The following is a 12,422-nucleotide window of genomic DNA, read 5'->3' on the forward strand; positions in this document are numbered from 1 at the left end:
GTCTAGCTATGTCTTTTGGGCAAGCGGTGATCTAAGTTTCGTGGAAATACTCATCCCAGCAATGGGCAAGGTCCCTTCTTCTTCAAGCCAAAATTAAAATTAGTAAGAAACCTGATACAGTTCCAGGGATGAATCTGAAAAGCAAATCCACCTGCATTCTCTCTTGCTAAATATGTTTACATTTTACATATGCTTTTAAAAAAAATACTGCTTCCAGATTTAGCTTAGAAATGGCACAATGTTTGCATAGTTTGTGCTAAAACTTCACTACAAAATAAATTTTCAATTTAGTTGATTGCCTGGATCAGAATATATTATTTCTTTCCTCTCTAAAACATAACTATCAGACCTTCTTTAATTATTAAAATGGTGCTCTCCCTGTGCCAGTGTTACAGTTCCTTGTAACTGCTCTGCACCTGGGTCAGATTTCTTCCCTCCGTGCCCCATGATTTACAAAGGGTTTTGCTGCATAAGAAACAAATGCTTTTAGATGTAAGATTGGATTAGACTTAAGTTGTTGGAGAGAAGGAATATACATCTGCTGTGAGAGGTGGAAAATATATAGTGACTGAAATAATGACACAATGTGTTCTCCTCATGGACTTTTTTCAGCTGAGAAATACAAATGAAGTCATATTTTGATGAAGATCTGTAGTAAAGATATTTTAGTACTGACTTGATACTTTTAATCAGTAAGTCATAAAAAGTGTACTGCTGCTTCTTTTTTCAAATCTTCCACTAAAGCAGGCTGCAAAACCAGGATGACAAACTACATCTCATAAAATCATACATGGGTAACTGCCCTTTAAACAATAAACTGGGATCTAATTTTGCTTTTAAGCACCATGCAGGTGTCATAAGGACTCAATTACTTGGAAGTAACCTCAAAATTTTCTTCTTGGTAATTAAATATAACCAGTAGTTGGAGATTTAATGTCCATAAAACCATAGGCTTTATGCAGCACAGAACTTGTGCAACTACTGTTTAATTACTACTGAGAGTGTTAATGATAGCTGTCCTGAAATATATTTGAATTTATCTCAATGTGTTTGCTAGAAGTAGCTTCAGGTTTTTCTTACTATCATCTTCCCTGCTCACTGCAAGGTTGCTCCTGCTGCTTCCTCTCCTCCCAGCTCCTTGCCCTGCTACACCCTCTCCGTTGGCTTGCATGGGCTGGGTCCCTGTGCCCTGCCTTCCCTTATGGCCAGTGCACTGCTTTGGGCTCTGCCTTTCTGGGAATTTGTGGAAAACCAGTGCACATGCCAGCAAACAGAGCATGAGCTTACCCTTCCTACAGAAACAAGGTGGAAGTAACTCTGTCCTCACCCTCTGCACCACACTTTTGAGATTACACTTCTGTCAGGCCTTTCAGCATGCCCTATGCAATTATAGCGCCCGTCTCAAGCACCTGCAGTGCTGTGGGCTAGGCGGCTTTCAGCTTGCTGTTTACTAGGCACAAGGGTTTGTTTAAAGAACATGAAGAGCGTATCAGAAATTTACTGGCCCTGGCACTGGCTCTCTGTCCGTGCTCCATTGGATACTGCACTGTAACTAAATTTCCCCAAGCATTTTGGCCTCCAAAGTTTCACTCTCTTTCAGGGGTCAACAAGTTTGGTGTGAGCAAGATGATATTGCATGAAAAGATGAGATGTTCCACAGAAACATGTTTATTTGTTTAACTTAGGATGAGAGAACACAGTTTTAAACCGTGCCAGGGGAGGTTTAGGTTGTACATTAGGAAGAATTTCATCCCAGAAGAGGTGGTTAGACATTGGAATGGGCTGCCTAAGGAGGTGGTGGAGTCACCATCTCTGAAGGTGGCACTTGGTGCCATGGTCTAGTTGACAGGGAGTTGTTTGGTCATGGGTCAGACACGATGATCTCAGAGGTGTTTTCCAACCTAATTGACTCTGTGAATTATTACTCACGGAGGGGAGCGGGGGGGATGTTTCGGCAGGACCGGAGCGGCGGCGGGGAGCCGGGTGGGAGCGGGCGGCGGGCGCGGATCGGGCGCGCCCCGCACCACACGAGGCAGCGGGGCCGAGCGGAGCCCGGGCGGGCCACGAGGCCGCCGCCGGCCCGTCCCACCCCGCCGCCACCTGCGGGCCGGGCCCGGCGGAGCGCCGGCCGCCGCCCCGGGGCGTGTCGTGTCGTTCCGAGCCGAGCCGCCCGGCCCCGCCGTGAGTCACCGTCCGGGGCCCGGGCACCACTTCCCCCTCTCGACAGGAGCCATTTTAGCTGCACGACGCTGCGGGGAGGCCGGGGCGGCGCCGCGGGCCCCGCGGCCGGGCGGTACGTGCTGCCCGGGGAGCGAGAGCCGAGCGGGCGGGCGGGGGGGACGCGGCGCCCCGGGCTGCGGGCGGCGGCTGCCTCTGCCTCGACGTGCGGCCGCGCCCGGGGCAGCGCTCCGCAGCCGTCGGGAGAAACTGCGGGCAAGAGGGAACTTCTGGAAAAGCGCAGCACCAGGGAAAAGCGAAATACAAATTGGGCCGTGAGTAAAGGGACGTCTCGGGGCAGCAGCGCTGTGAGCCGCCTGAAGCTGAGCTTGTTGCTGCGGGCAAAGGGCACCGCGGCTGTGCTACTCTGAGCAGCGCGCTGCACGAGGGTGACAGCTGGTTTGTTATTCTGCTGCGTTTTAAACTTTTGTCTCCTTTTGAGCGTGCGGGGGTGCCAAGCAGGCTGCCGGTCTGAGCCCTCCAGCCGCCGCTCAGCGGACCGTAAAATACACGTATTTTATTTATTCTGAAGCTGCGTGTGCCTGGACTCGCCCAGCGTGGAGCAGAGCGATTCGGGCAAAGTGCTGGCTATCAGCGCTGCGGCTTCGAGCGCCTTCGCTCCACTGCTGTTCGCCCGGTGTGGTCCGAGGTGACTTTAAAATGGCAGATTTAAAATACCATTTCAAAGACAGATCATTCTCCGCACCCTTAAATTGAAGTTCTCTTTCTGCCGAAACGGAGCTATTAACGGCAGCCGCCACGGTGTCATTTCAAAATAGAAGGAGTTAAGTTGCTGTGCGGGCAGGTACCCACCTTTTCCTGGAAATGATTAAGAAATTGAAGTTATGGTGATGGTGTACCTGGCAGACCAATTAGAAAATAGGCTTAGTGGTAGTTGTAATGGGAGAAGAAAATCTTGGAGGTAATTTTGGTGCGTCAAATTGCTTCTTAAACTTTCAGTGGATGAAAGCCACCTTGATTCTCCTAATTATGTACTTCTGGACTCTAGTAAAGTGTTTTGAAAAAGAATCACTGTTTCCACCTTTGTTGCAAGAAAATGTTCTTCTTCTGTCTGAGTGTATAACTCAGCAGTATAAAAACTGAGAAGTTTTGTTTAAGTGTATAACTTTGGACTCCATATTTTAGTCTGTCACTTGAGAAATCAAATTCGATATCTTCTTATTGAAAATTAAATGACAGGGCACTTGGGCTGTTGTGCACAGGGGAATACTTCCCGGTTTCATTTACTGCCCAGAGCCTGGATCTCAGAAGTATAATGGAGTCTTGCTCAGTACTGTGATCAGCTGCAGGGAGGGAGAGAGGGAGGCAACCATTAAGTAAATGGTCATATTTTGGGTGAGGCTGTCTCTTGTCTTCAGCCTTCCCAGGGTTCAGCCATATCTTCCTTTAGCATCTTACAGTACGGTGTCTTTTCAGTGTCTTTTAATTTTACGTTTTGCTTTTTTTCTTTCTAAAAGCAACAAGTTTTGCAAATGTTTGGGAAATTTATTTGGTGGTTTGTTACATGTTGAAAAGTCACAGATAAAATTACAGAGGAAGCACTTGAAAAAAAGTGTGAGTTAGTAATAGAAGTTTTTTTCTGCAAAAAATCTTAAATATATTTGCATCTTTCTTCTTGTCATTGTGACTTTTATTTTCAGATCCTAGGGCTATCTGCTTGCAACTGGTAGAACATGATCGTCCCTTTTCTTATCTCTTTTCGCCTCTTCTTTCTTTTACACCAGACCCTGTTGAGACATCCAGCCCTAAAAACTTGAGGTTTTAAGTTTTTCTTTTTAAGTCATCTCCCAAGCTGCAGCTGCTTATCTTGGTCAGAAGGCTTTTTGTGTTCTAAATGCTGAGTGGCTGCTGCAACTTTCTCTTGATCAGGGCTTCACAGAGGAGCAGTTCCTCTTTGAAGGCAAAAGCTGCCATGTTCAGTCTCTTGCTGCTGTACGAGAACTTTGCCAGGGCCACAGACGCATCTGTGGTACAGTGGTGGAGCTAGGAAAAAGTGATTTTAAGGTCCTCCCAAGAGTTACGATGACAGCTTGGACAGATCTAGAAGGCAGAGAGGTGGATTAGAAGGTACAGAAAAATGATGTGAGGTTTTGTCGCTGAAGCCCATTTTTGTCTCAAAAAAAAAAAAAAAAAGATCCCACCTTTCCTCTACCCGCCCCCCCCCTCCAGGGCAGGGATCTTTCAGTTTGGACTGAGTTTGCAGTTGTTGAGAGAGCCGTAGGAGTGGTGTCATTAGATGCCAGTTAGGTTGAACATTACTTCCAGATCCCTGCTCTTACAAAAGTGTTGGTTTGCTAATGTGCTCTTTTCTCATCCGTTGAATATTAGAATTGTCAAGTCTGTCGTCTTGGTCTTCAGCAGAGAAGAAAAGAGGTAGACATCCAGATCTGAAGAATGTTGTTGGCCTGGTATAGCCTGATGTTTCAGGATTGCTGCAAACTCATACGTCAGTTGTGTGTGTTACTTTTTGGGCACTTGATGTATGAAAAAAGCTGAATACGTGAGGTGTATTTCAGCACAGCCATTTTCAAGGGAGGGAGCTGTGGCAGGACTGTGCTCAGTGAGCTGATAGAAAAGAAAGAAAAATGGAGGATTTCCCTCTCTGTCAGAGGAGAAGCTTTGATCTCCAAAGCAGCTTTTTTTCCTTGCAGGTGTTAGCAAAAATTTCTCAGCTTTTGCTTGCAGATTTTGTTGTTTTCACTGACAATTTTGGTAACTCGCTGAAGTTTTGTTGGGTGTGTGAGAAGGAGCAAGGACTTTCCCCCACCACAGTGATTCAGCACAGGAGTGGCAAGAGGTGGAGTTCACCTTTCCAGCCTTGGTTACAATCTGTACCATAAGCTCTGAAACTTTGCTACCATATGCCAGTGATTTATGGTGCTTATAATTTTAATGCCACTGGCGTGTTTTAGAGATTATTTGCGTTCTTAAATCTTGCTTTCTTAAATCTTACCTAAGTGTTTCTTCACAGATAAAGTAGTTGACAGAGACTATACGTCCTGGAATTTTAAGTCTCTTGCTTATCAAAAGTCTGCAGCAGCCGTGTGAAAGGCTCTGGGTGTTTTCACTTTCCTGACCTGACCTGGCTAATCTATGTAGAGGTAAAAACGATTTATTCTTCAGTATGAGCCTGGCCTTTGGCAGAGCTTCCCACTGTGTCAGTGGTTGTGCTGAGAGGATCCCATTGGATAGGGACCAAAGTTTATGCATTCTTACCTTGGTGTGCTTTAGGCTTTACCTGTCAGCCATCTTCAGTGTTGAATCAGAGGGCTGGAGCTGAGGTCATTTATTTGTCCTTAAAGAGATCATTCCTCTTGTGTCATGTGTGAGTTTGTACTAGGTTCAAGCAGGCTTCAATGTGAAACTGATAATAATTTTGTTAGCTTGGAAAGAACCTCCAATTCCTAAATTTGCATGTAAAAGTTATTTCTCTCTGTATCAGGAGAAAAGATACTATGGTTAAGATAATTTGCTCGGAATAGAAATGCTAAGTACATAAGTTGAAAACTGTGGGAAAGACTTGCTTTGGTATGGATTGAATGTCACTGTCTTCATCTATAATTAGATATTTTAGTCTATTTCTAGAACACCCTATATTTAACTCATCATCAACATTTCTGTGTGGATATACCAAATACATTTTTTGTTTTGAGGCGAATGTGCTGCACTTCTTAAATGTTCCATTAGTGTACTAACAGTTTCATAGCCTCACTTGTGAGCTCCTTCTGCATTTCCTTCACCTTCTTGCATGGCAGTGGTTGGACTTCTGACATGGGCTCAGTATAAATGTTGTGCCACACAGCTCTTGAGTTTCTGTGTTGGAAGAGAGGGGTGAGCTTGGGTGATGCAAGTTTTTGTCTGCTCTTGAGAGAAACATTTTTACTTACTGTGGCTGCATATACTGTTTTGTCGTGCGGTATGTTCCTCTAGACTCACTTGTGTTTTTCGTGAGATCCTTTGACAGAGTGAATAAAGCTGACAGGTTAAAAGAAAACTACCTTGCTCTTCTGAGCTTTGTATCAAGTCACTTCTGCTGTTCTCCAGTTTTCAGTTATCTTCGTGTTGATCCAATTTTGAGTGGCAGCTAGGGAAAGAAGTAGCAAAATGTGATTGTGAAACTACAGTTACAATTTGTGATACCCAGTGCTGACCACTGTCAGAAAATTAATGTTTAACTTACCTTTCCAACCAGACTCAATTTCAAGTTAAAAACAAGTTGACAAGGATACTGTCAGTTTTCCCTTCTTTGTGCCTGCTACATGTGTTGCCCTGCAAAATTTTGGAGCTAAGAAGAATAGTTTCCCAAGGATGTGATGACATGGTTTGTTTTTAGTGGAGGCTGTCTTTCCAACCAGAAGATGACCCTCCTAGGAAGAGCTATCATGAAAACTGTGTCTTGAAGGCACCAGGGCTTGCACATTGTCTGCTGATGACAGAATTTGCCTGGCATTGTCTTTGGAGGTGATGGTTACATTATCCACTGGCATCCTCTTGATGCGTTTTCTGTTTTGGGCTGTCATACCCCTGACTCCAGGGCCTCTGTAAACTATTTACTCTCTGTAGCTATTCAAGCTTTATCCTGATGCCTGTAAATTAAGCATGCAAATGAGAGTATTAGCTATCAAGAAAATAATTGTGAAGCTTACGGGCCGTGGAGGGCAAAGGGTTGCAAACTGCACACATGGCAAGAGTTCACTTCCCTGGCTCGTGGTGCCCCTGATCCAGCTTGTTGAGAGCTATGTGAGCCCAGCAAAGGGCTCCAGTACTCTTGGTGGAGAGACCATCCTGTTGGTTTGGGTTTGGTTTTTGTTTTTAAAGACCAACTAATGTTTATTTCAAAGAGAGAAAAGAAGGAACTGTAGAGAGGAAGTGTCCATTTGGGGACATTTTTTCTGTACAGAAAAAAGATAGTTTAGTCATATGAATGAAATGAAACTTTCTTTGTTGAAAAACTGTTTTCAATTTGCTGAGGATGGCTTGCAGCATTTTCAAAAGTGCTGGTCCTTTTTGGTAAATATACTTTTTTTTGAAAAAGGTATATTTCTCTTATTATCAGTTCCAAGCAACAATGAAATAAGTTGCTTTTGAAGCAACTAAGTGAAACACAGTTTGAATTTTTGTGAAGGGGCTGTAATCTGAGCAACATGATCTAGTTGAGGATGTCCGTGGTCACAGGAGGGGAGTGGACTAGATGACCTTTAAAGATCCCTTCTAACAAAAACTATTCTGTAATTCTGATGCAGAAACCATTGATTTAGAGCATTTAAATATGGACTATGAAGGGATTTCTGGAGAAAAATAGCAGCAAGAAAATTACTTTTGGCAGAATATTTTCCTATTTGGGCACCTCTGAAATACATTTATCTGATTATGAATGCTTGATGTAATGCAATATTTTACCATTTGTTTTTATAAAGACCTAATTGTCTTTTAGTATGGTCCTTCAAATGACATGTATTAAATCTTGTTTCAGTGGTACTGGACTAGAAATAATTCTCAACTGTAAGAAATATTGAAAACTTCCACCAAACTACAAGGTAAGAGCTTGGGCTTGTCACTTTTTTATTATTACAGGGGTGATATTTGCAGAAAAGGTTTAATACTTTTGAAGCAGGGTAGCTAGAAGGGTATATTTTGGTCTAGATTCTGGTGTTTGTAATATTTAAAGCATATCTTATGGGTGCCATGTATTCAGGTGGGCTTTGGAAGCATCTTGTTAATTTACTTACTTTCAGACTTCATAAACAGAAAAGCTGTGATGACATTTATTGATATATGGTGATGTGAAATCTGTGCATTTGAGGGGAGAGACAGTAGCAGTTATTACTTGCAAATAGCTAGCTGGGTAAAATCCCATTGCCTTGAGAGAGGAAACCCAGGACTCCTGACACATGCATGCTGCATATGGCAGTAAAGAAAGGAAACAGAAAACAATCAGTGTGAAGTTTGGTGGGTTCATTTTTGCTGCCTTAAATGAGGATCTGTAAGTGGGATGAAACCTCTACTGCATGGAGAAAGCAGTTTCTTTCTGACAGAGACTGCCTTCAGAGAACCTGTTACAGTGTCTGTCGTGAGCAAGCCTGGTATTTATGAACTAGATGGGAGAATAATGCTAGTGCCTTGATGCTGGCTCTGGTATTTTCACGCACCGTGTGCCTACAGAGTTAGGTGCACACTGAAGGTGCTTCAGCCTCACACCAGCTGCTTTTTCACTCTTAAGTGAAGGCAGTGTGTGTAACTTCCCTGCTGGCTTGGTGGCACATCCCATTGAACCCATGCAGCAGCCAGCGGTTTGAGTGGCTGTGCCCTGGAGCACAGGAGTGAGGTTTGGGCTAAGCAAGTTTTACTTGGATAGAGAATTGTCCTGGAGGTGATGGGTTGTAAATCCTTAAACAGCTCATTTAGCATCTGCCCAGGCCCTTAGCTTGCCCTTAGGTGAGATTCAGCAGTAAAACTGTAGTGGTTGAGGTAAAGTTGCAGTTTAAACTCTAGACTTACATTTTTGTGAACCTGCACCAGTCTAATTTAATTTAAAATGTGCCTTTAGCAAAACAGTCAGAGGTGGGCATAGTGATTCCTGGATGTTTCCTTGGCAGGAGCACTCATCCAGCTGCTTGAGGACTGCCATCCTCATTTTTTCTCGCTGACAGCATAGATTATTTCCTAGTGCTTTATTGCCTTCCCCTCCTATCCGCAGTCCAAACTGTTTGCAAGAGCAGCCTTTTCCTTATCTGGGTCAGCCAAGATGAGCCAAGTTGGCAACTCAGATATCAATGCCACAGAAGCTGCTGGGCTGGTTGACTGAACCAGGTTAGGGATTGATTTCAGAGTGGTGGAACTGTGGAGTTTGTAAGAGCTGGGGTTGAGCAATAAGGGGAAGGACAAAGTAGCACAGTTGTCCTTGGAAAAGGACCATTTTTCATGGCCAATGCTTTCGCAAAGTGATGCTTAGGATGATTGACTAACTCTTCTACATATCACATCAAAACTTGTTTTCCAATGAATTATCTGAACACCACAGCTATATGCTTCTGACTGAGAAGAGGAATGTGTTAACTAATAAATTAAGTATTGCCCAAAGTTATGTAAAGGTGTAAGTCTCGATAATGTAAAATGGGAGGAAAAGGTGTTTGCTTGTTAGTTTGGGATCCTGTGCAAATAAAAGCTTTTGGTGAAGGCAAAGCTTGGATTTTTTTGTTCTTTTTACTTCAGAGAAGTAAAGTGAGAAGAAGGGGAAGGAAATGCAGGGATGAGAACTGCATTGCTGCAGTTTTGAAAGAATGTTAACTTCTTGCTTTGTTTAAAAATATTTTAGTTATTCCTGTCTGCTAAATCAGGTTATTGAAATGAAATGATGACCTTTGCTCTGGGCCTGAAACAATCGAGAAGGAAAGCAGGTGTTCGAGAAGATTAAACCTCTTACCTCAGCTAAGAAGTGTTCTGGTAGGGCTGTGGTTCTAAGGGTGCCCTATTTTTGCTGAGACTGAAAATGTAAGAATGAGGAAGAATTTTAGAAGTTGATTATGGTCAGTTGCCAAGAGCAATGCCATGATAAATTATTAACTCATTGCACTGTACTGCCTTGTAGTGCAAACAGAATAGCTGGTTATTGTGCTCTGCTTGGTAAGTCAACACTGTAAAAAATTCCTCAGTTATCTGGAAAATGTCTTCTTTGGGGTGTTTATTAAAGGGATACGGAGGAATTAAAAATCATGTTCCCCTCTGCTGAAGGTGGTTAAAACCAGTAGAAATCCACAGAGGCAGTTTCTTTCCTTCTGTCTCGGGAGCCTGGTCAGCGATTGTTGGTCAGCTCGGTTTCACTTTTGCTCCTCTCTTTTCGCAGTGCTTTGGTGAGGTGTGGTCCCTCCAACCTTCCCCAAAAACACACTGGAGCAAGGCAATTGGGCTGTTAGGTGCAGAGACTTGAGGCAAGTTGACTCATAGCTGTTCTGCTGGAAAGGCCATTCTGTAGAGACCACTCCTCCCGTGTTAGCTGTTACTGAGTCAGAAGAACAAATGCCAGGAACATGTGGGTACCTTGCTGATGCTGTGCAGCGGTAGTCTCAAAGAATAAATTTTCAGTCTTTTAAGAATAAAGTCCTGATTTTTATTTGGCTTTTATAAACATAAATACCGCAACATTTATCTTTGCGTTTTTGCTTAAGCTATACAGAACTTGGAAACTTAGATGATTTTAAGGTGCCTCAAAATAATTTATAAATTAACATTCCCCTCCCACCCTTATATTAGCCCCATGCTTATTCCATTAAATTTCTCAGTTAATAATCTGTAATTCATATAATATATATGAATTTGCATGTAAATAATACTTTTTGTGTTTGTTATGTTTAGATCTAGTACCCTAGTAATACACCATGAAAATAAATATGTGTGAGGATTTTGAAATGTTTGTTGTGATAAAATCTCTTGTTATATAGCAGGACACAGATGAACTTGCAGGGTTAAAAAAGAATATCAAGTTTGAGAGCAAACCATTTCTGGACCAGTGTCAGCATCTGCCACACTAGTTTTCTTAGGAAAACATTGAATCCTGCCAGTACATGTTGCAAGATATGACCAATGTGACTTACGAACTAAGAAGCAAATCTGCAAAATGCTGTTGGCTACATAGTATTGTTGGAATCTGAGATGGAAAATACTTTTTTTTTTTCAGTTCTCCTTTTGCCAATTCCAGCAAAATGTAGTAAGGTTCAGTTCGTGCTGCAAGGCTTTTTTTGTTCAGAAAGGCTTTTGAGCAACCATTACTTTTTGTATTTTTTTTTTAATGTGTTGGCTGCTTGGGATTACTTGAGTACTTGTCAAGGGTGGGATGTGTGTCTTAAGTGGATGTCAGAAATGCCGCTGAAGCAAACATTCTCTTAGTGTCTGATGGGTCCTAGTTTTGGGCTTTCATTCTGATTTCCAAGGCATGACGTGGTCAAGCGTTTGGTGATGTGGAGTGATGTAGTGCTGTCTTTTGAGGCAGGGGGCACCTGTGGTTCTGTGGAATAACCCAGGTAGTCACAGAACTCATGTGGGAACACGTGAAAGCCAGGGAGAAAATACGCTCTGTCAGAGAAGCCTAATTGAGGAATATGTTTCTAAGTTAGAAATGAGGAGAATTTGGACCCTGTTCTTTTTCAGGGAATTGCAAACCTCTGACTTTGAGGTGACTGTTCTACTAAGAGTGCCAGTCACCAAATGAAGGCGTTTTTATTCTGAACTGTTTCGGGATGGAAGTGGAGACCATGTTAGGATGGAGCACCTTGGTTTGATGAAGGGTAAAATGTGTCAGATACTCCTTGAAATCCAATGAAGATGTGTACTGCTTTTAAGTTTATGCAGCAAATTCTCCTAGACTGCAGCAATACATGATAGTTGATATATTTCCCAACTTGACGGGTTGATACATTTCCCTGCTTGACTGACTTACATGACTGACGTGTCTGCTCTTGCTTTAATTGGTAACCCTGCAGATAACAGCACAAAATTGGTTTTCCTCTGTTTTATACCACCAGTTGACCATTGATGGAGGGAAGGATATGGGACCATCTTAATAATTTCTTGTCCTTTATGAAAATACAGTTTTTAGGCTGACTAAGGAGATCATGTTTTCTGACAGATGATATTATGGGGAAATCTAAGACTGAACAGAAGACAATTTACAGAGGGACCGATAGCATATTGCTTCACATATAGATACTATAGAAATTATAGCTGTGCTGGAGTTTCTGCTTTTCACTGAAGTTCTGCTTTGTCTTGCAGTTGGTTTTTATGCTTACTATGTGGTTACCAAATGCTTCTTCAGGGTTTTAATTTTGCAGTAGACTGATAAGTGTGTTGCTCTAGGTATTAGTGTTGGAAAAGCCCTGTAGATCATTAACCTGTCCCCATTTCTAGGACAGGGTGGTCACAGAAAAGGCTGGTACTGTATTTGGCAGTGGGTTTTTTGCTGCTGGTTGTGGTTCACATCTGAAGATTTCAGAAAGAATCTTAAAAGATTTCATCTGTTAAGTAAAGTAACTCAGTTTCTTGGTGGGTGATGTACAAGCCTGGTTGAGGGAGACCAGACTCAAAAACCTCCACAGCTGGTCTGCCTGTTGTCCTGGGCCTTGTTAGATGAGAACGTGCCACCAGTGTTTTGTACACTGCTTTGGTGGCCTTCTGGGGCCACATTTCAATAC

General features: G+C 42.9%; 1 protein-coding gene across 9 annotated transcripts in view; it reads left to right on the plus strand.

The window, feature by feature from the left end:
- The window catches only part of ELF1 (E74 like ETS transcription factor 1), an 88,112-nt gene that overhangs the window by 19,360 nt on the left and 56,330 nt on the right, over positions 1 to 12,422 (plus strand). For 2 of the 9 annotated variants that reach the window (XM_063392177.1, XM_063392179.1), the window contains exon 2: positions 7,712 to 7,775. The exons of 2 other annotated variants lie outside the window; for them this stretch is intronic. The gene's annotated coding sequence lies outside the window, so the exon portion shown is untranslated. Of the gene's footprint in view, positions 1 to 2,091; positions 2,294 to 2,351; positions 2,493 to 5,289; positions 5,340 to 7,711; positions 7,776 to 12,422 lie in introns of those variants that run through there. 5 more of the 9 variants (XM_063392184.1, XM_063392176.1, XM_063392178.1 and 2 more) reach the window with 5 other exon arrangements.

The sequence above is a fragment of the Prinia subflava genome, chromosome 3, assembly GCF_021018805.1.
Source record: "Prinia subflava isolate CZ2003 ecotype Zambia chromosome 3, Cam_Psub_1.2, whole genome shotgun sequence".
Classification (NCBI taxonomy): domain Eukaryota; kingdom Metazoa; phylum Chordata; class Aves; order Passeriformes; family Cisticolidae; genus Prinia; species Prinia subflava.